General features: G+C 38.2%; 1 pseudogene; it reads right to left on the bottom strand.

Annotated features, from left to right (window-relative positions):
* Nucleotides 1–23,183: 23,183 nt before the first annotated feature.
* On the bottom strand, nt 23,184–24,129 carry LOC148739513 (uncharacterized; annotated as a pseudogene).
* Nucleotides 24,130–25,161: the final 1,032 nt, after the last annotated feature.

Raw genomic sequence — 25,161 nt, 5'->3', positions numbered from 1 at the left:
AACCGCAGGTATAACTGTCAAAACCGATACATTTTCACATCCCAGTTATTAAAACCCTGATTTTTTGCTAAATAAATATTTATCGTTATTCTTCCTTTAAATACAGTCTCGAATTTAGTTGATGTCTTGTTTTATCAACTTCTTGGCCCCTACATAATTGAATGTTAGTGTTCTAATTGGGTCGCAAGCTCTTGCTTATCAGCTTATATTTGGAACTTCTCACTGTTGTTTATAGAAGAAATCTTCGTTCTCATCATCGCCAAGGATCTGCAATTATTGCTATCATTAATATCGTTAACGTATCACATTATGTCAATCATTATTATTATCATTATTATTATTGTTAACATTATCATCATCATAATTTTTATCAGGATCGTTATTGTTATTCTTATTATTATTAAATGTATTATCATTTTTGTATTTCCAAAGCATATCCTTAATTTATAAACACCCTGTTACATTATAATGACAAGGAGTACAATGCGGACAGATAATTACTTAAGCCCAAACCTGAAGTCTTAGACACGACATTTTGATCATAGAAATAGATCCTGCTTGCACACTAAGTATTGTTTTCCTATTCCAGCCTTCAAAAAGTTAAGTAATGTATGTTGATAGATGTCGTCGTTTGCTTTGATCAGTAGTTTTGAAATAAGCGTAAACCACGATTGTGTGTAATCGTAAACGTTTCACAGATCATTTCCATAATGATACGACTTTATATTTTTAACAAATCGAGGTGCTGTTTTGGTGGGCTAACGTTGGCGCACAGTTCAGAAAACAATGATGTTCTTACAGCGTCTTGTTTCTCGTTGTAGACCTATCAGACTCTTCGCACACCCACGCTTCGCTCACCAGCTAAAATCTCGTGGGCTACGTGGCTCTTACACGCGGTGCTAATTTATGCTGGATGAACAGTTTACCACTCAGCTCCTTGTTTGCATTCTCACAAGCGTAATCACGCATGTACGCACGCATATACGTACGAACATGCATACGCACATGCGTACTTACCATTGGGTCGCCCGGTGTCGGGAAGAAAAAACTCGCTAAAGAAGTTTACTCACAATGGCGTGGAATTTCTCGTATTTTCGATTATAGAGAAGCAAAGGATATGAGAACGATTTATTACTCTAGAACTAACTGTTCCAGTGGGTTATGTTGAACTAAAGGATGTTGTGGTAAAAGTTCAAAAGAAAATTAAAGAGTAGCATTTGAAAAGGGAGGGACATGTTGTTCTGTTAGTGCTGGATAATGTGGATCGATAGACCGCAGGACACGAAAAGGAAAGGACGAACACTTGAAAACAGCTTTGATACAGTTCTGTAGAAGATTTTAGCAAACTAAGACAAAAGATCCCAACTGAAACTGCTTTTAACATCAAGACTCAGTTAAGAGATTCCAAAAAGGTGGAAAATTCTGAAGGTAAGCCTCTGAAAATACCCTTTTCAGAGAAAATATTATCTTCCCTGAGAGGATGAATGATGTCCAACCCCATAGGAAGGATAAGTTTATAACTGCCACTGAAGGATCTTCCTTTTTTTCTAGAAATGCATATATCTTATTAGTTTTGTTGTGTAGTATCGCTGAGTATTTTTACGAGTTGTGCCGTATTTGGACGAGCCCGTAGGGCGAGTCAAAATACAAATAACGAGTAAAAATACTCAGCGATACTACACAACAAAACGTCTAATAAGTTATTTATTATCCAACACGCCTAACTGTTATTTCAGTGCGGGCGAATTTCGCGGATATCTATTTACGGGGAGTGCGTGACAGAAGTATGCGAAGCGGAACGGAATTGGCGCGTTGTTGCATTGCTGTTTCTATTTTCTTCATTAAATGAAGAAATTTTCTGGTCGTCAAGCTGTTTTTCTTCGCTCGATTGATCAAATGAACTTGGATCTATATTTGCCAGCCATTCTGACTCTTCGTCGTCGGAAATATGATCAAATTATCCGCCACTTTTTTTTTTCGTAACTACAATCCAATTCTTCGCTTGCGTGATGCGAAAAAACCTGTTTAACCGGTACTACAATAGACGACTACAAATACCGCGTGATATTTGTACTGGTCTATAGCGTTATTTGTACTCGTCTAGGTGTAGTTGGATAATAATGGGTCCTATTTTACGACAGGGACGGAAATCTGATGACAATCTCATTGCGAGATTCACTCTTACTCTAAAGAAATCAAAAGTGAAGGAAGATGCCCCAGAAAAGCCATTTGATTTTGAAGAAGATGGAGTAGACATGACACAAATGTCTGTAGTGAGAGAAACATTTGACGCGCTTCCCACTGAGAGTTTAAAGGTATCTGAAGTAGCGATTTTCTTTTTCCATAGTTAAGTAAGTAAAGCTTTATTCACACAGGGTAGTCCATTCAGCTCTAAGCCTGGTCTCCATAGGGGCCTGTTTCTTAAAAATAATTTACATCAGAGACCTTTCACTGTACCAAAAGCTGCCAAAGCTCTTGGTATTGACCACTCAAAGGCTATCACTCTGTTAGAAGGACTTTTGGCCAATGGAATAATTTTTGTAGTTGATAAAGAGCACAAAGAAAGGAAGTTTGACATTGACCCACAAAGAAGTATATTGATAGTATCAAGAGTCAAGAAACTTTCTTGCTCCCTACCTTGAGGCAAAGGGACGCTTTTATGCACTTTTCACATCCAGAATGGAGGATGAGAAGATGAGATTAAGTTACTGTTCATCAACTTTGATCGGCCCAAATGTTCTTGCCTGGAAACTGGCACGTTAGTCCAAGAATACTTCCAATGATCTTAATATAGAGGATTAGATAAATGTTTTTTATTTTTTAAAGATTAGGACCAAAACTGTTCATTCACAGCTTTCTGACAAGTTCTTAGCATTAACAATCCCCCTCCAATTATCACAATAAAAATGAATATTGCGAATGTGGCGTAACATTTGCAATTCGAACCAGAATAATTAGAAGCGAACTTCTCGTGGATGGATCTCCTGGATTTATCTTTCGGACTCGACCGACGAATTGCCAGTTCGGTGTAGGTAAGAAAACGCCTTAAAACTTCTTCCTCATTTGCATTTTCACAGAAAAAGTTCTGACACCGCCCAAGAGGGTCTCAGTGGGGTTGACCGTTACTTCAGTAAAACAGCAAAATGATTTGGCCGTCAATAGTAAAAATTGTCCCATTTTAGCCGTTAAGTCATGAAAAAAATTGACAGTCAAGTAAAATTATTTAAACATTTTGAACCAGTAACCGTAAAAGCCACTCAGCATGGCCCTTTTGAAAGCCTCCAACCAACAAGGTCTTAGTGCTGATCGAGCGAGATCTCTGGCTGTTGGTGACAGTTGCGTTCTGTTCACATGAACAAAGAAATCAGTGGGGAATGGAAAAAAAATACCTTGGCTCCAATGACTTATACTTACATGATATCATCAAAACCTCAATTTCCGGCTAAGCCCTTAGTGCGTCTCTAAAATGACAAAAAAGAAAGCTTGTTCTAAAGAATGATGGGTACATGTTTGTGAACTCCCTGAGAAGTTATCTTTGGTGATAGTCAGGTAAAATTAATTACCGAACTGAAAACAAAACTTAACCAGACAAAACAAAAATTGAGTTTACCTAAAATGAGATTTGAGTGGAAGACTGAATTAATTCGTGTTATCCCGCGGTCTTTCAAATTGACATAAAGTCCACTTCTTGCGGCTCCAGATCATAAAACTCGATATCAAGGCTAAGAAAATAATATTCCAATACTGAGATGTGATATCGGGGTAGAGGATTTAAAATCTCGGCAATAAAAGTGATTTCGAGGTAGCTAATAAAATACCATGCTAGTACTTCATGTTCAGATAGAAAATGTAACGTTATGGTGGTAAACTATATTTAACAATTGGTTCATGCTTTGTTTTAGAACATAGCTGGTGGAATTGTGCATCAAATCCGACGCGAAAAAAGTACAACAGTATCAAGCGAAGCGAAACGTGACAGCGCTGATGCCGAGTCTCCTTTTCCGTTGTTTTACCCTTTTTCTGCCTCATTTAAGAACTCTAGCCCATGGGAAAAGGTCGGAGAATTGTCTTCGTTCTGGGACTAGTGGGCCGAGTTTCTGTTTGTATCTATTATTGTCGCGAAATATATCATTTTTCCCCTCGCTAACAATGGCCGCTCGCGCGCGCAAAAAAAAAAAAAATTCTGGCCAAGCGATCTGCTGACGCTATCAGCGTGCACTATCGGGATTTTGAGCACGCTTACGTAATTCAATTTGATTGCGCGGCTCTGCTAGCTATGTTTTAATATATCTTTGAGTCCTGTATCACAAAATGACTTTGCAACAAACGGCGAACCAAACACTAAGATCGATATGAAATTAATTTTCGCTTGCTTCTTTTTAAAATCAGTCAGATGGTAGTATAAATGTTGCCGAACTATAACATCTCATTCGTCTTTTGTTTGGAGTTTGTATTTTGCCTCTTTAGTGATGAGAAGTCCCCGCAGTACCTAGCTTCACCTTTATTTTTTCACACCCCATATGCCGTTGTCTTAACAAAGCAATATCGGGGGATCGATTTATGCAGGTATTTAAAGGGTGAAAGTTTGTCTTTTGCCTTCACAGTGATGGGAAGTCCCTGCAGTACCTAGCTGCACGTTTATCTTTTCATACACCATATGCCGTTGTCTCAATAAAACAATATCGTGGGATCGGTTTATGCATGTACACAAAGGGGGAAAGTTTGTAAAGAAACTGTGGTGCTACGTCGCTGGAGGTAACAAGGTATTTTAACTGTTTGGTTATATCAGCTAAGTTGAAATTGTAAATTGACCACCGTAAAGAGTTAAAAAGCAGACGTTTCGAGCGTTAGCTCCTCGTCAGAGCGAATGATGAAGAACTAACGCTCAAAAGCTTTTTAACTATTTACGGTGGCCAATTTACAATTCCAACTTATTTGATACAACCAAATTACCTTATGCAGGTGCAGTTCGTTTTGTTGAACCTTTAACCTAATGATGAGACTCCTTGGCGCAGGATGATAGGTGGAAAAAGAACTTTCTTTGAAGTATAATTCATTTATAAATGACACAAATGATAATTGTATCATTGTCTGATCAAATAGTAAAAACCTCCTTTAAAAACGTCCTCTTAAGACTTCTCCATTTGGCATTATAACCTACAAAGAGGTGGCTGGTTGCTGCTGTCTAGTGTGCTAGTAATACAATATCACAACAAAAAAATAGATGGAGCTCGTTTACCTTAGACTCCAGAATCATTTGCCTCTACCGGTCTGGCTTTTTTGTTATCTTCATACCTCGCAAGGTACTACATCTCACATTAAGAATTCCATTCCTTTTTCTCAGTTTCTAAGACCTCGTCGTTTATGTAGTGATGACTCTGATTTCCACCGCAAATCAGAGTCAATGTGCCAGTTCTTCCATAAACGTGGTTACCCTGTTTCTGTCGTTCAAGCGGGTTACCACCGCGCTCAACTTATTGATCGACATTCAGCACTACAAACGTCGCATAAGGAAGATTCCAACCGCATTCCATTCACTTTCACGTTTCACCCTCACGACCACTCAGTTAAATCCATCATTCTTAAAAACTTTAAACTACTTCAAAACGATCCAGAGACAAGCACTATCCGTTTTCGCAGCCTCCCCTCATTTCATTCAAACGCCACAAAAACATAGGCAATATTTTGGTCAGAAGTTCTTTTCAGACTAATGACCAACCAGGCACTTTTAAATGCGCTCGTGCACGATGCAAAACGTGTCCTTTCATTCACAACACTGATACAATATCGGGACCTAAACGATCCATTAAGATCACCGATCACTTCACGTGCACCTCCGCCAGTGTAATCTATTGCATAACTTGCACTTATTGGAAAAAGATATACATCGGCGAAACAGGCAGAAGACTAGGTGACCGATTCCGAGAAAACCTTCGAGACGTGGAAAGGAATGACAAGGACACATCGAAACCAGTCGCTAGACATTTTAATATACCTAATCATTCTAAGCAACATATGCAATCTGCGGTCTTTCCTTGCACTTAGGTAGCACGGAAAGCCATAAAAATCTTGAACAAAAGCTCATCTTTCAAACCAACAGTCTAAATCCCACAGGGATCAACGAACGCTTTTCAATCCACTAATTTATTCATGTTTTTCTCGTTGCCATGTTCCCACCAATAACGTAGCTCCATTTTCTGCCTTTAAAAGCACACACAACCCACAATTCCTCTATTCGCTCCGACGAAGGGCTAACGCTAGAAACGTCAGCTTTTGTAATCGTTACGGTGGCCAATTCACCATTTCAACTTTGTTGATATATCCAAATTATTTCGTTACTTCCACCGACGCAGCCCCAAACAGTTTCTTTAGAAACTATCAGCCTTTAATTCTCCTTACTGTCTGCCATACAAATCTTATGATGTTAGCTCAGAGAATTTGGTATCGCAGCCCTCAACTGGCATTTTTCTTTATTCTCATCACTTGTCTGCTTGACTTTGTATCGATATTGAAATGAGAAACATCAGTTCAGTTGAGGTTAAAAAGAAGGCGAGTGTGGGTTAGCCTGCCTCACCGATCCTTTATGTTTTTCATACAACTTTGAGGCAAGTGCCACCAAAACAGGAACCCGCGTATGTGAGCTGCTACCATCAGACAGGTACCAGAATTCGGATAAATTCAACGTCAGCCCGAGATTTCATCGTTACAGTATCCGGGTGAGTGATGTGGTTCAGTAGTAACAAGATTGAATGTTCTGTAGGAGAAGTCACCCCCTGGGGATGGAGAATTGGTCAGACAAGCGCTCAAAAAATGGATTTGCAACATAAACGGGAAGAGGATAGTTTCGCAATTCCATCGATCATACATATGACCGAATAAACTGAAACTTGTTCCTTGGGGCATTTTTAGCTTCTTTTATGCTCTCCAGACCTCCCATGTGCTTAATATTAAGAGCAATTCTCCGAGAAAGTAAAGCAAAGTTGGAAATAACTCGGATAAATTCAACGTCAACCAGGATTTTCATCCTTACAGTATCTGTGTAAGTGATCTGGTTCAATATTAACAAAATTGTATATGCTGTGTAGGAGTTTAATCAGACAAGTGCTCAAACAAATGGAACAGCGACAGACGGGAGGAGAGTTCGTAGCAGTGTGTTCTCACAATTCTATCGATTAGGAGCCTGCATTCATGTTTATAGGGTGCTATGCATAAACCATCGCACAGGTACAATAATTCAGATAATTAAAAGTCAGCCAGAGGTTTCATCATCGTTGTATTTGGGTAAGCTTTCTCATGCAATTATGCCAAAATTGTACGTGCTGTGATACACACGCCTCAAGGGAAAAACTAAATTAGGCAGGTGTTTACACGGGAAGAAATCCGTTACATAGTGGTTTCTCAGTTCTATCTGTTAGAGCATTACTGAATTAAAGCTATCATCTCTTGAGGCTATTTTAACATATATTTAAAACCAGTCTACAGAAACTGGTATTGTTCCTGAGATATTAAAAGTCTCTCAGGTGTCTCCAGTATATAAAAATGGAGATGCTACGAACTCCAGCAATTATCGCCCTTTATAATAAAGTTCAGATATAACGCATGCTGTCATTGGTTGAAAGGGCGTGCTCTATCAGAGTATAGAACATGGAGTTGAAGCTGTCACGCCATCTGCAATTTGTAACATGGCGGACCAAATCCCGAATTTTTCTCTCGGTTTTTATTCGACCCAGAAGTCCTCTACGACCTAGAAGACGAAAGAGAAAACGAGCTTTTAGCGTCGATCGATTTAGAGGATACTGTCAATAAAAATGCGACCTACCCTTTAACTGAAAGTGAGGTTTCCAACAAAGTTAATTACGAAAACAATGAGCGCGGCGGCAATTTAAACAGGCAAAGATTTGAAAACATGTCAAGTGCCGCAATAGACGAGATAATTGTAAGAGCGGAAACAAAGAAAACCAAACAATCCACCAAATGGGCTGTCCGAGTTTTTGAAGGTGAGTTTTTTCGTTGCAAAAATATAATAAATACCATATGAAAACCTCGAATAGAGTGGACGCACATTTGCTAAACTTTCTTGCCAAAAAAAATATCAAGGAAAGTGGATGATTTTAAAACTGGCTAGCACACTCACGTTTCTAACCAACAACTATAACTTTCTCTAGAAAATGAACACCAAAATACAAATAAAACTCTTTTTTTTTTCCTTGCCGTTTTTTATTAGCTTGGTGTAGTGAAAGAAAAGTTGCCAAGAACCTCCACGAAATGAACAACAAAGAGCTTGACCTACCAAAAGTTAAATCCTGCCTGCGAAGCACTTTTTCAGTACCCAAAGCGAGCCGTGAAATCTTAAGTTAAAGTTTGGTACGACAACAAGCCTCTGGGGGTCAACAAAATTGAAGGAATGATGAAAGAAATTTCTAAGCTAGCTTCTCTTTCGAGAATCTACACTAACCATAGTGTCAGAGCCACTGCAATCACGCTGTGGTCCAACGCGCAAGTCCCATCGCGGCACATAATGGCTATCTTTCATCATCACAGTGAGAAAGTGTAATGGCTATCTCTCGTTCCATCCAGTGAACAGCTAAGGGCTTGTTTAGATATCCTCTCTGGTGCATTGAATGGAAGACCAACGTAGCTAAGTTCCTCTGATGCAGCCACCAGTTCAGAAAATCCTCACGCCGCTGTAAATTCGACCATTGTTTATTCACAGAACAACACAGCGCAGCAGTTTGTGAAGTTCCAACCACAAGCTTTAAGCAGTTGTTTCAAATTGTCATGCTGATAACGTCCAGGTTTTCATGGGCCAAAATTCGGCCGGATTTCATTAATCATGTTACTACAGATACTGGTTTTTGTACGCAAAAAATGCACTTTTATGCATTCGAATTATTAAGCAAGATTTGCGATTCTTCGTGATAGCTTTTGATGGTTTGATATTTTGACAGCTTTGGTCTTGTTCATCCAATAAAGTAGGTTGCCCATTCTAACAAGGATTCTGATTGGCTTATTGTACGCGTGCTCTGTCAGAGTATAGAGCATGCTGACGACGCTGTTGTTCGCTTTGAAAATAAAGTTTGTTTGGAAATTGCAAGTAATGTGTGGGGAATTTAACGGATTCTCTATTATAAAACAGATAGAGAAGCCTTGACTATGCTCTGTTCTGTGGTAAAGCACTTAGGAAGCGGCTAGTGCACTCAAGAAGTGGGGAGAAACACTCGACTACGTCTCCTGTTTCTCCCTACACTTCTTTCGTGCTCTAGCAGCTTCCTGCGTGCTTTACTACAGAACAGAGCACAGTCAAGGCTTCTCTATTTGTTAAATAGCAACTCTCTCACCATTTACTAAAATACTTGAACGACTAGTCTACAATCAACTATATTCCTTCATAGAAAAACATCAAATCCTATATAAATATCAATTTGGATTCAGGAAAGGACACGCCACTGAACAGGCTTCTTGAAATTACAGACAATTTAAAGCTAGCAATCGATAGAAAACAAATCATATGTGGTCTATTTCTTGATTTGTCAAAGGCCTTTGAAATAGTAAATCACAACATTCTACTGTCTAAGCTCTCTTTATATGGCTTTCGAGGAGTCTCACATAAATGGATTGAGAGTTATTTTCAAATTCGTAACCAATATGTCAAAATTGATTCCACTAGATCTGCCAATGAAAATATAACATGTAGTATACCTCAAGGCTCAAGTTTAGGTCCACTCTTATTTCTACTCTATGTTAATGATTTACCAAACTGAACTGATAAACTCTCAGTGCGGATCTTTGCTGATGATACTAACTTGTTTTTTACTAGTGACAACCCACATCATCTAGAATCTGTTATGAACCATGAACTTAAACAAATTTATAAATACTGTGCACTAAATAAGTTGTCTATTAATTTTGCCAAAACTAATTACATGTTAATTTCATTTTCTAGATACCACCCCACGATAAATATTGAAAACATTGAATCAAAGAATTATATAACATACCTGGGAGTCTATATCGATAAGCACCTAAATTGGCAACCGCAAATACAACATATAAACAATAAAATAGCAAGAAACATTGGAATTCTCACTATATTGAGACATTATGTCGAATGTAATATGTTAAAGCAATTATACTATGCTTTGATATATCCCTATTTAAGCTGTGGTATAACTACCCGGGGCTGTGCCACCAATACTAACTTAAAATGCCTCTGTATTAAGCAGGACAGATGTCTTCGTAGCATCATTGCAAATGCTAGAGAGAATGCCAATCCCTATTATAAACTATTAGGAATTCTAAAGTTGGAAACTACTTATAAATTCAGAATATGCTGACCTACGTATAAGATTAATATTAAAAGTGACAGCATTCCAGATATCTTCCTTGATATCCTGACCCCAGCATCTGAAAAAAATAATTATAATACAAGATTTGCTACTAATAATAACTTTTTAGACCAAGAGTATCCACCAACATGGGAAAATCATCTTTTATATTCTCTGCTTCAAAGATAAGAGAAACTGTACCCACTTATCTTAAATATATGCCTTACAATAATTTCAAAAGAGAATGGAAACATCAACTTTTACACAACCAAACCTGATCATTTTACTTTGCTGCTGATCTACTCTTAAAGAAAAATGTAAACTTCAAAAAACTTCAACTTTTGATCAACAAAACCTAATCAAACAACAACAAACATATGAAACATATGTGTGAACTGCGGTTATGAGACGTATATGAGAACGATCCTTCGCAGTAAAGCACTATTTGAGCAATAGTGATAATCAGACCTGAAAAAATTTCAGGCCTGTACGGGATTCGAACCACTGACCTCTGCGATACTAGTGCAGCGCTCTACCAATTGAGCTAACAAGCCAACTGGGAGCAGGCCATCAAATTAATTGGATGGCCTGCTCCCAGTTGGCTTGTTAGCTCAATTGGTAGAGCGCTGCACTAGTATCGCAGAGGTCAGTGGTTCGAATCCCGTACAGGCCTGAAATTTTTTTCAGGTCTGATTTTCACTATTGCTCAAAAAGTGCTTTACTGCGAAGGATCGTGCTCATATACGTAAAAAAACCTAATCAGTTTATTTACTTTCCTGCTGACATACTTTTATCATAGGCTGCTATCTATTTATCTATTTATACCACCATTATGGTATCCAACTAGAAAGCCTATCCAACTAGTACTGCGAAGGATCGTTCTCATATACGTAAAAAAACCTAATCAGTTTATTTACTTTACTGCTGAGATACTTTTATCATAGGCTGCTATCTATTTATCTATTTATACCACCATTATGGTATCCAACTAGAAAGCCTATCCAACTAGTACTGCGAAGGATCGTTCTCATATACGTAAAAAAACCTAATCAGTTTATTTACTTTACTGCTGAGATACTTTTATCATAGGCTGCTATCTATTTATCTATTTATACCACCATTATGGTATCCAACTAGAAAGCCTTTGCTACTTTGGACACTGTGCACCTCTCAAACGTATCTTTATAGCCGAATATTACTATTATTCTTCCCTCTTTCTCTTACTTTTCAATGTATATTAACTTCTATTAATAGTGTGAAATAAATAAAGTTCAAAGTTCAAAGTTCAAAGTTATCTTCCAGTGCCGTAGCCAGCATGAGGCAAGACAAGGCAATTGCCTCGTCTTGATTTTTGCCTTTTCTTTTTTTTCTTTTGCACTAGTATCGCTCGGCAATAAAAAAGTGAACTTCCACACTTGCCCAAGATTGACTTTTCTTTTACATGTGCATTTGCGCAATAGAATTTGAGGGTAAAGATTGCCAAAAAGGTAATTGCACTGACATGTATTAGATATTAACAATTCCAACAGCTGAGCATTGCTTTAACGCAAAACCCAGGCTTTGGGCGCAAAAAATTCAGACGAAAGAGTAGTGCTAATTTCCACGGAATAAGTTGGAAAATAAAAAAATATGATAATAATAATAATAATAATTAAAAATAATAATCGACTTTAGTTAAAGAGGGTAGACATATAACAGCTTGCGCTGACAAACCAGTGGCCCTCAAAACTAAGTAATACATTCTAAGCCATAGAGATTAAAATAAAACTAACTATTTGAACAATGTAACTATTCAGAGATTATAGATACAATAAAACTAGATTATAATACAGCTTCAAAAGAATCAGTGTCTCTATAAGAATTTATAAAATAATTCTTCAAATCATTCCTAAGAGAGGAGATGCTACGTTGTTTCCTAAGCTCGTTTGGAAGACTATTCCATAACTTAATACTACTAACTTGGAAGGACCTTCCTGCCTCAGTAGTATTTCGATACTTGGGACAGATTAGGTTATACTGGCCATGCCTGGTCTCTCTACCATGCAGGGAGTGATTTGTAGTTAAAGTACTTTCAATATACGTGGGGGATTCCCCATGCAGTGCCTTATAGATTAACACTTTCTTATCTTGACCTCATCAAAAAATGGGATCCAACTTAGTTTCTTAAAATTTTCCACAGTTCTTGATCTGATACCTGTACCTAATATTACACGCGCTGCACGTTTCTGCAACCGAAACACTCTCATGAGATCTTCCTTAGAACAATAGGTCCAAACTATACTACCATACATCATGACCGGCCTAATAAGGGCATTATAGAAGAGTAATAACCATGTACGAGTCAAAACATACCAGTTCCATTTCCATGGATTGGATAAATTCGAGACCCTTTAGGACTGAATTCTTCTGGAAGAGTTGAAGGATTTTTCGTGACAATTTCTTATTGGTCCATTGGATATTGGCCTCAAATTAATGAGGATAAAGGAATGATGTTAAAAATCACCTAACAATCCGTATTGATAACGCTTCTACTTTGTTTGTTTGTTCGTCTTTCTGAAGATATCAACGACTGCGAGAATGATCCATGTCTTAACGGTGGAACTTGCATCGATCAAGTCAACAGCTTCGAATGCCGTTTCCCAGAGGACTCTTCTGGCAAGAGATGTGAAACTAAATCAGGTTTGCTATACTTTTTGCCACTTAAATTGCCCTATGGCAACAATGGGCGTTTATGTTATACGGACACGTAGAATAGTAGAACTGCTATGAAAGAATGAAACTTGGATTACTGTCCCTGTTGTTGATGAATGACTTCCAGTGCACGTATCTCTGAGATAACGCATGAGGGATGTGATTGTTACTTCTGTACGAAAATCAAACCCTCAATAAACAAGAAAGGAAAAGAAATAACTGAATAATAAGTATAGGTAATCGCCTGGGGCCGAGTAAAATTAAGGATTAATATCACGTGTGTTTTCGGAAGTTGCTGAAATTTCCCGAGTCGCGCAGCGACGAGGGCAATTTCTGCAACTTCCGAAAACACAAGTGATATTAATCCTTAATTTTACGAGGAACCACGTGATTACTTGTTTATAATATAAGGGGCAAACTGTTTTCTTACTGATCTTGCGCAAAACGGGACGCCATTGTTACAAAACAAACAGAAATCTCTTTACCTTGGCAGCCGTTGCCAAGCGATTTTCAGCCAATCATTTTCAAGTAATTTTGCCCGGGGCAATTACAAAAATTAAGAGAAAATGCCCTCTGTCTTGACCAATCACAATTCAGTAATTTTTCCCCTTATATGATAAGTATTGCGTATTTGTCCTTGTCAGAGATACAGCGTGCGTTACAATCCCTAAGATACATAATTCGATCGAAGGAAGAGTTCAAAGTAAGTGATGAAGAACGATGCAATCGGATTTGGGCTCCACTGGCAGCAGACTATATTTCCAGCATAAAAACTGTAAACCTTTTTCGATGAGATCATAGTTAGTAGTTAGGGTGAGATCGAGATTATTGCCCAACGACTTGACAAAACCAACTGCACCTGCACTAAACAATCCCTTGGTGTCGTTTCATTAGAGAATGGCTTTATTGCTGAACGGATCGAAGTAGAAATTAAAGCCTCTAAAAGTACAAAGTATGTATGCAACTCTAAACAGGAGACGAATTTGATGTTGCATTTTAGGAAACATAAATGCCACCATCTGACCAAAATTAAACCGAAGCAAGCAAGGTTGTTGTAAGTGTGTCTAATCAAGTTTTAATCGGTTGAAACTGTCATTCAACTTTCCCTTTGTAGAGCCTTTGTGAGGCTTTTGAAAGGCCTCCGAACAATTTTGTTTTCGCGTCCAACATTTGCCCAACATCTGTTCAACTTTTGTTGAATGAATGTTGGTCAAATGTTGAAACCGTTTAAACGTGCCTTAAGGGTACATATAAATGTTGTACCGCGTAGCACTATGAACACAAACAGAGAAAGTCGGGTTCGATTTGTGTTCATCCCTCGTAGATTAGTCGGCAGAGCAACGGGGCTTTTCATAGGTATCAATTAGCACTTTAATTTACGCTTCAGAGTTAATTCGCTGTTCCACCATTTGTGTTCATAGTGCCACGAGGCACAACATTTAAATGTATCTTCTTCTTAGTTCAGTAACTCCCCTTTACTTGTTCGAAACAAATATAGCTATATTTTCTTACCTTCTCTATTTAAAATAAATAGTTCTTAATGATAGAAAAGATCCTGGAAGGTTTTGTTTAGAGCAGTATCACTATATCACATAGAGACAAGTAGCAATAGAGTAATAAACTGTTGTTTCGCGTGAAGAACAGAATATACATTTTTCATGGACATTTTGTTCAAATTTGCATAAAAAATATGATTTGAATTCTTCCGCCATTAAATTGATTTGATTTTACTTAGCTGCAGCTATCACACACGAGGCTACAGAACTGCATGAAGAAAGATAATTAAGTAAAAATAAAAGACTTTTTTCTACTTTTAACATTCAAATCTGTGGCAACTGTCTTCTTTGCTTCTGTTTTCTGAAAGGTTTTCTTTTGTTGCATATTTTGCACTCGTGAATTTGCGTAATCAAATTGAATTCCGTAAACATATCTTATATATTCATTTTCCACGCAAAAGACTTGACTATGTAACCTCTGAAGTGAAGCCGAGAGGGAGTTTTCCGCTGTCGAAACTCAAACCACCGCAAAGAAAATGTGTTAAATTATCTCTTTATGCGTTATTTGCGCGTCTAGGGAGATCTGAAGCATTTGAGAGGTTTGGAGAGCACCCAAGATATCAGAAATACTCCAAGGGAAATTAGCTCCAGTTAAATCGGACAGGACTGTTGAAAAACCCTGAACGTGCGTGTTGCAATCCTGTCTGATAACCACCTGTCTAATTAAGTGTTTCCCCTGAGGAATTTTTTCAACAACACGTAAAACGTTGCTAGTGTTGAACACCAGACCACTCACCTGGATCCTGTAATGATGGAATCTCTGGCTGATGAGAACTTTGTCCGAGTTGTTATACTTGTCTGATGGTAGCAGCTCACATACACGGGTTCCTGTTTTAGAGACACTTGACTCCAGGTTGTATGAAAAACACAAAGGGACGGTAAGGCAGGTAAACCCACACTCACCGTCCTTTTGAACCTCAACTGAATTGATCTTGCTGATGTTTAAATAGGAAAACGATTCTTCTACCATTTTCATCAGCCACACGTTGTCTAAGGATTCTCGACTGAGACCTTTGTTAGAAAAGGTCCGGACGCTTTTATCACCTATCAGAGGGAAATGATTTCGTCGCTTGTAAAGCTATCCTGAACGCTCTCTAAATTGAACAAAGAAATTGTAATAAACAGAAAGTATGCTTTGTAGTACCTTGCGAGGTATGAAGAGAGCAAAAAAGGAAGAGCATTAAAAGCAAACAATAAGGGAGTCTAAGGCGAACCAGCTTTAGATCTCTTTTCCTGATATATTGCATTGTTACTTCCATCTTCATAAGTTATAATTCCATCTTCATAAGTCCATCTTCATAAGTTATAATTCTTAATAGTTACAGGAAGCTTTTGCTATTGGACCAGATCATGATCAATGACCATTGCGGAATTTGTAAACTGATAATGTTCAAAGGAAGTCTTGGTGAGATCTTAATTACTGCTCAACAATTTAACAAAGCCAACTGCACCTGTATAAAACAATCCCTTGACGTTGTTTAATCAGAGAATAGCTTAATTACTAAACGGATCGAAGTAGAAATTTAAGCCTTTGAAAGTAAGGAGTATATAAGTAACTTTCAAAAAGAGATGAATTAGATGTTACATTTTGGCAACCTAAATACCCCCATGTGATCAATTTTAAACCCAAGCCGTTTGTTTCAAAATTACTCAGTTGGTGACATGGAACTTAATCGCGCGAGTTACTGTTTAATCCTGATGGTTTATTTTCCATTATCTATCTTGATATCGTTTTTAGCTTACTGTTCCATTCGCTTGCTAACTTTATGCGAGAGATTATAAATTCTCTTGCTTGATATCAATGCCATACTTCCGTGATGTTAAGGTCGGCACACGCGAGGGGACTAGTCCCTACCACTAGTCCGTGCGACTAGTCCCGGCGACAAGTCTTTGAAGGGTTTACACGAGGGGACCGGTAGCAGGGACTAGTCCCTTATGGCTTTCACACGAGGGCACTCAATCGCACAAGAACATAGGAAAATTAAGAGGCAAAAGATGTTTCTTAGTTTGGTGCGTTACACGAAAACAATGAAAATTTGGTAAATTTTCATTGTAGCACTATTAAACATCAACGCAAATGAACTGCACTTATTCAGTCGGATTATTCATGCTTTTACGTGTTCCGTTTTTGTTTTTGTTTTTTTTATTTTTAAGAGACAGAGTAAAATAGGGTAAAAATTCCATCAAAACGGCTCCAAGGCATCTGTATATGTTTACAAAACCAGATATAGTTTTTTATTCTTCAGTTGTAGAAATCTAGAATTCAGGGAAAGTTCATAGAAACTGCAATGTTTACAAATACCGGAAGTCACGCATCATACAGACCTGTGATTGAGTTATTTACCGTTTAGTCGCAGGGACCGAATTTTGGTCCCTGCGACCACAGAAATGTGTAGTTCACACGAAGGGACTAGTCGCATGAAACTGGTTGTTGGGACTAGTCTCACGGACTAGTCTCCTCGTGTGTGCCGACCTTTAGTCTCTGCTCTGATATCATCTACCACCGTGAAGTTACAGGTTACACATTCTACCTTAATTAGCAATTCGCCACTGCTAAAGAAAAGGGTTTATGTTCCATTTCAGTGTCTTGATATCGAATCTTATTTTCTACAGCCAATTTTCTAACTGTATATCAATTTGAAAGGACAAAGGCATCACACCAATGGAATTTTCCTACCTTAGCCTCATTTTATGTAAATTTCAAGCAGTATTTTCTATTTATATTCTTTTCTTTTTTCTTCTTCTTCTAGGTTTTGTTTTGTTTGGTCATGTTTTGTTTTGTTTTGTGACTGTTTTGTTTTGGTTTGCGTTAACTTTTTTCAATTTTGAAAGGGTGAAATCAATAAGTATGTTCCAAAAAAAAATGTATTTGATATCCTTAAAAAAAGCTCTATTTCTTCTCTGCATTTCACAGCCGCGAAAAGGATGGAATGTAATGCTGCGAAGTATTCACCGCGTAAAAGTTCTTTAGCAGTGTTTTTTCGTCTCCAACTGGGTCTTTTGTTCATGTGGACAACACAGCCCAACTGCCACTCATAATCAGAACCAAAGACCTCGCTAAATCATCACTGAAGTTTCGGTTTTCTCAAAATTTTTTTCTTTCCCTTTCTATTTAAATCAATGCCAACAAGCAAGAGCTATTAGGATGTTATACACTGACACCTACGAGAAAATTCGTCGAGAACGAAAGATAATTATTGAAGATACATGTAACAGAAGTTTATTTCTAAAATGTTTTCATTCGAATGACGCGTTACGCCGCATTTGCAATACGTATTTTATGATAAAAAGCGAGGGACTTTTATTATTGGTAATCGAAACTTGTCAGCGCGCGGTGAAAAAAACAATAACATGTTTAGTTTCTTCTTCATCTTTTAAAATTATTTAAAAAATTGATTTTGTAATTTTTCTCGTTGCGAAAATAACGGAAATGGATTAGGGTAAAGGCAGAAATTGCAATATTAAGGATGTATATTGATTTCAAAGCAGAAAATGAGACACATCCCGGTGGTAAATTCATGTTCAGGCTAATTAAATACGATATATGAGTCACTGTCAAATATGTTAATAAATAGACAGAAAAATTCTTTACGAGGCAAAGTATATTTCGTAGTAGGTTTCAGAATTGAGTACTATGCCGGCAAATAATTCTGAAAGAGACGGCTCGCGACAGATAAATCACAATACTAATGCGAAAATTAAAGCTGATCGTCTAGAGATATACCAAAATTTCTCTACTGTATCAAGCAATAGTCCGTCTATAAATTATTGGCATCAAGCGCTTCAAGATAGCCTATACAATCAGAAACTGCAGTGATGAGGACCTCCGCGAACATTTATCTCTGCCCTATCTCACAGTAAAGACATCTACATTGTAAAGGATTTAAAACGTAATTTCAGACGTTATAGAGTTTTGCTGTGCGTTCAATATGACACAATTAATCAATCACCCAATGAGGATAACCGAGAATTCTGCAACGCTCATCGATGTTATCTTGGCTTCAAATACCAGCTTGGTAAAGAATGCAAAAACTGCCCCCTGTTTGTGTAATGCTTCGCCTACAGGAGGTCCGTCCCAAGCCTGTCTATATCAAGACACGAAGTTTCAAAAGTGAAGATGAGTTGCCTTTCAGAGAGACATGTTTAGTGCCCCTTGGTTTGTTTTTGATATCTTCGACAATGGAAAAGGTAAAGAAAATACATTTCATCTAATATTTAAGAGGATAATTGAAATTTCTGGTTCTCCAATTGGGTCACTTTATCAGGCTCCAGCTTATACCAGGTACACAACATTGCATATCAATATTATCATATTTTCAAAACATTTCTTAATCTCTCCCACCGCTTGTTGAAATTCCTTTACAAGGATTACCCTAAGTGATTCAGTGTGCATAAATGGAGGCCATCTACATAGACGATCTAGGTAGCAAGTGCAGTGCCAAGAGTAACAGATGACTTTTCTAATTTTTTATGTAAGTAGCCCAGTGGGATGTAAAGAGAGCTTGTTGGGTAGCTTTCATAATCATTTAAATCACAGTCCAGCAAATAATTTTTGATGACAGTAATGTTCACGAAGAGGTATTTTAACCTGCATAAAAAAACCTCCCGGTCATAGCTCAGTCATCGGGTGAGAAATATAATGTACCAGCCAGAATTGCGGAAAAAATTGGTGTTGAATTGTTGTTGCCGTTGACATTATCCAATATGACAATTTCATGACCAACGAAAGTTAGACCATATCCTTGGTACTTGTCTATTACATGTTGTTGGTTTAACGCCAGGTTCTTAAATGGAAGCAGATAATATTTTTTGCGTGGAGAGAATACGAATTCTTGGCCCCTACTTAATTTCATTCCAGTGCTCTCAGTAGATCACTTGCTCATGTGCTTGCGGTCAATGCGAATGGTGTGTACTAAAAGAAGAAGAAGAAATAGAGAGAGAAGCGTTTTGGCAGGACAATTTAAAAAGAATAAGAGCACTCTAGAAACCAAAGTGGATAGACGAAATATGAGTGTTTCTTATGAATGATACACAGTGTCACGCAGCTACTCATACCGGTTCTAGGAAAATAGAGTATCCACACTTGAAAATTAGAATGAAATGTATGAGAGATGTAGGAAGGAAACACAAATTAAAAGCGTTGAATAAATCCTGGTTTAGGGTTAAATTGCGTAGGTTATAGGAGCGTGTTTTTTTCGTAATTCGAAAAAATAAAGTTCATCTATGATGGTGTAAAACAATAAAAATAATGAAACCTAAGATGGTGTTTAATCCTCCCTTAGGAAAAATTATTTCAAGATAAAATGAATATTCAAAAGACGTTCATTTTAGAACAAAAGGAAAAAAATTGTCGTGACCAGGATTCGAACCTGGTCACTCACACGACCACACCCCTAACTCTCATCCTAAGCCCAATTCCCTAACCCACTTATTTCTATTTTAAAATCAAAATAAAATCCCTAACAGTCAAACATCAGAGTGAGACAAACAATGGAAACAATAAAACGCAAGATGGCGACTCATACTTCCAATGGTAAAAGGGATTTCAAGACGTCATTAGCATTCGTATCGTGTAAAAAAATTCGAGAATAAAAGAGGTTTGTTTTCGCCTAAACCTTATGATGGGATGTGAATAATTCATCCTACTCCAATAAAATGAAAATAGTCCGGATGGTGATCACTCAGCTCATGAGTACTCAAAATTCTCTGAAAATGAACAATGATCCGTTCGAGGTATAAACATGCGATAGCTTTTTCTCAATAAAAATTTTTACTTTAGTTCAAATCTTAATTAAAAATAAACTGTAACGAGTGAGTGTGATCACTAGCAGTGACGAAAGTGTTTTAAATTCTATACGAAATTCCGCAAGTGAAGAAAAAAACAACGGATACATCGACGCAATTCAGTGACAATGATTCGAAGAGAAATAATTAAATCTCCCGTTCAAAAAAATTATCAGAAAGAAATCGAACGAAAAGGGTATTCAAAAACGCAGCACCATGCTCATGAACATTCCCATTTCTCGGGAAAAATATACCATAGAGCAGACAAACCCGGGGAAAATACGAAATGCCAGCAGGCGTTGTAACCTAGGTAGTCTCTATTTAATCACTTTCACCAGAGTGTGGTGAGGGTCGCACAACAGAGCTAGGCTCCAAATTAAGTGCGCCCTATATCCCACCCATCCCACCCCAGGGGAGGACATCCATCACACAGTAATCTCGTGTGTGGGAAATTAACGTCTCCTACCCCAACCCTGCAGGAGACGGGACCTCCATTTATTCGTCCCTATCCGAGAAGACTAGAATGTCTAACCATTTCTTGATGTTATAGAAAGGTAGCAAATTCTTCTCAATTATTTTAAGACCCTGAGTGTTGGTCCGGCCGGGGCTCGAACCCTCGACCTCCCGCACAACAGTCCAGCGCTCTATCCATTGAGCTAACCGGGAGGCGGTTATTATCTGTCCATCAAATTTTAATCAAGTCATAGCATCCTTACATTTTTTTGGATCAAAGTCAATGACCTGTCTGTCCAAATTGTTTCCGAGTTGTGACGTGTGTCAATCAATGATAGACCAATGGAAATCTAGCAATGGGTGTATAAGAGTGGCCATGAGTCGGAATGGTATGATCATACATGGGACCAAAGTGATGATTAAGAAAGTTCGATTTCATCCAATCAGACAAGTGGTGTATCTCACTAAAATTCATCCCTACATTGAAGTCGAAGAGAAGATAAATACAATCAAACCGTTCCTGGATACTCCGTTTAAACACAAAATAAAAGCGGTAAAAGAGAGGCAACATAGCAAGTACCTATATAGAAGCACGTTTTACACACAACCTCGACATCTATATGTGATAAAGCGATTGGAAGAATTACAAGGAGCATACTCCAAAGACTTATTTAGCTCATATGATATGGACTTGCTTTACATGGGACGAAATATGACTAAAACGTGGAAACATTGCCACGGCCGCTACGCGACTGCATTCCGGACGCGCGCGCAGGAGCAGGAAAGAGGAAGAGAAGGAAAGAGTGTACGTACATAGAATGATCTAGTATCACTCTAATAAACTGTTTTAAACTGTCACATTTGTTAGTGGTAATGTCTTATCGCGAGTGTATATGAGTCCCAAGAACTGAGTAAAGTTGAGGAATAAAATGACTAGAACGAGTGAGTAAATGTGAAGAATAAACTATATTACTTGAAGAAAGAGGAGGAAAGAGTGCAAATAGTTATGATGGACCAATGGAAATAGTGCATAGGCTGTATAAAAGTGGTTTTAAGCAAGCCAAAAAGCATCACTAACGAAAACCTGCTTAAAGTAGAGACATATGTGGCTGTCATTTCAAAGGCTATTCTAAGTTCTGACGAACCGGTTTCATATTTAGTGAGGGATCGAGTCGACGGTCTTAAGTTTAATACAGTAAAAGGGGGGTATGTTCCCGAATCAAATTTGTGACTTCACTGAACCAAACTTTCCGATATTCGTGAGAGAGAAAGAGAGAAGAGAGATTGATTGGGGACATAACGTGAGCTGTACTCTTTCGCGTATGAAGTATTTTGATAATGGAGAATATGGAAGGACCATGATTCGTCCAGATCACGTATGGAAGTTTAGTAAAGATAACAAGTAAGTCTGAGCGTTTAAGACAATTGTCGTAGAAATATAAAATATATTAAAATGGATGATTTCCTTCTCATGTAGAGTCTTCGAAAAGAAGAGAAAGCAGCGAGCAAAGAGAACTCGTCCTTATAAGCTGAAAGAGAAAATCCCAGCACACTCCTTTACTACCAGAAATGACTGTAGACCACATGTCTGCAAAGACAGGTCCATTGAACACACTGATAGAATCGAACACAGAGGTTTCGCAGGTAACACCCAGAGAGTTTGATGTGATAGAAGTTTCAATAACGGAGAAATAGATGGACAAGCAGATGATGTACATTTCTAAACTTAGCGTGGTCATAAATAAAATTCGACAAAAATTGTTTACAACATGATTTTATTTTATCTGTTTCGCGTAGACATACACACATACTATGCCCCTACTACAGTGGTTACATAGTGTTCATTTCCTCCTCTTTTTCATCATCATCATCATCATCGCTTTCATCCAATAACGGTTTCTTGATCAGACGATTCAATAGGAATTTTCTCCTGTCCACAGCAGCCTCTAATGCCTCCTCCCAATCCATACCATCTTCATTCATCAATCGTCGAGTGGTATGCATAACTTGCCTATGCATTTTATCCTGTTTAATACGGTTCTACCACTTTAGACGATGCAAGTATAACCTTCTCAACTTACACCTAGCTAAAGGTAGAGCGAATTGTCATTCTCGGATGCCCCCTCTTTTTCCTGTTCTTCTTCTTGTTCAGCCAAAGTTGTTTTCATATCATCTTTCACTTTCTGTTTCAATTCTGACCACGGATTCACACTGACATTGTCATCATCATCGTCATCGTCACCGTCATCCTTGTCTTCATCTTTACCTTCATCATCATTGTCTTCATCATCTGAGTTTTCAGGCTCTTCATCTTCTTCTAGTGGTTCGCCAAAGACATCTAGATCCTGAGAATTATCAGTCATGGTCACACACACGCACTATAACTTTTCTTGATGTGTACTTGCTGGTGGTTGTTCCTAAATGATTTCTGACCAATGTGTAGGGCTGTTTTAAAGTTTCACTTTTCTAGGATACAATCGCATACATCCTTCATGTGTGAAAAGATGACTGAATACGCGGTGAGCATCCTTACTAGCAGGATGTAAATCCAGGGTGATATACCCATAGGGTTGTTGAGTTGCCTCAGAATACATTTGCATAATATCTTGCCATTCCCTGGGAAAGGCTTGTAACTATAAATTTTTGAAACCCAATTGATCGCGTGGGTTTTTGAAAGCAGCCACGTAATGAGCATTCCTTGAAGTACTTTTTGCATATTTGCCAGGTGGAAACATATCTTGACAAAGATAGATAACAGTAATGTTACGATGATGAGAATGTTTGGTGAAAAGGTCTAACACTTCTTTATTGTCTCCTCCTTCAGTCATAAGATCATCCAAGACCAGTAATCCACCATCTTTAGGGAACCATTGCTTTAACTGTTCTTCATCGGGTAGATTATGGTGAAATTTTATACCATGTTGATGCATCTCACGTTATCCATCTTGCCAAGCACAGTAACAGTAGTGAATGACGGCAGGGGGTGACGCAAACAATTCATCGAAATGTTGTACCAGTAATGATTTGGTGAAGCAAGTTTTACCGCATCCCGAAGGTCCCACGATTAATATGCTACAGGGTGATTTGAATTTGAATCCCTCACACCACCTTTGTGATACATCGAACGACTCTTTCGGGTCTGTAGTCACGGGTGGAATGGAATGGGTATTCAAAGTTGAAGGGAACCATTGATTTGGATTGACACTTGAGTTCACGCATGAATTTTTCTCGTGACGCTCTTTGTTATCCGAACGCGTGAATGCTCTATTGCAGTAGCGGCAAAGGTGTGGCATTATCCGATCAGAAGTTTATCAAGGTATCACGACTCCCATTTCGCGTCACAGCAATACTAATGAAAAAATGTAAGGTTCTCTGCTTTTTTTATTGTCTCACCACTTTCCCTAACCTATCACCGCCTCATACACCACTAACACCCTCTTCACCCGTGTGTAAGATATCTTTGTTCTCGCTAGATTTTGAGAATGTGTCTAACTTGGCACAGAGTTCATCGTATTTTTTCTGTAATTCAACCAACTCAGTTTTCACCCGTGTGTAGTGAGAAATCTTGGATGTCTTTTCTTTCCTGCCTTCCAGTACTTGTCGCTCACTTTGTCGCTTTTGTAGTAAGGATTGATATTGTTTTTTGTGTGCGGCAAGATTCTTTTCAATCTCTTGAATCGCTTGATCTAAGACCGTACATTCTCTTTGATGGTATGCTTCATTGACACCTTTCTGAGTTTCAGGACTCTGCATCTTAGGGTAACGTTTAATTGATTTCAATCTTTTGGGGAACGTTCCATTCTCAGCATGTTTTTATATTCCTTCAACACATTTTCCTGATACTTTACGCGAGTATGCACAGCATGCATTTTTTTTTCGATAAGACTTTAGAACCGCGGAAAGACCCTGAGTAATCGCCATCGTCCGCACTCTGCGTGAGCAGATAAGAAATGAGTGTGGAGGTAGACACTTGGAGTTTTATTATATTGTATACATCCTTCTTCGTTATGTCTAACAAACTTTAAAAGAACGCGCAATTTGAAATATTAATTATAATAATTCAAAGTGAGCGCTGATATAGCTCCAAATGTTAATTTTTCTTAGATACGAAACGGAACTGTCCATCTCGTTCATGTGGGATCGTATATTTTCTATTCTTCTTCCTCCTCCTTCTCTTTCCTCCTACTCTTTCCTCCTCCTCTTCTTTCCTCCTCCTCTTTCCCTCTCCTCTTTCCTCCTCTTTCCTCCTCCTCCTCCTCCCCCTCCTTCCTCCTCCTCTTTCCTCCTCTTTAATCCTTCTCCTCCTTTCCCTCCTTCCTTCTCCTCACTCCTCCTCCTCCTCATTCCTCCCC

This window comes from Stylophora pistillata, chromosome 2 (genome assembly GCF_964205215.1).
Source record: "Stylophora pistillata chromosome 2, jaStyPist1.2, whole genome shotgun sequence".
NCBI lineage: Eukaryota > Metazoa > Cnidaria > Anthozoa > Scleractinia > Pocilloporidae > Stylophora > Stylophora pistillata.
Note: the sequence above shows the minus strand (reverse complement) of the source record. Positions and strands in the feature narration are given on the sequence as shown.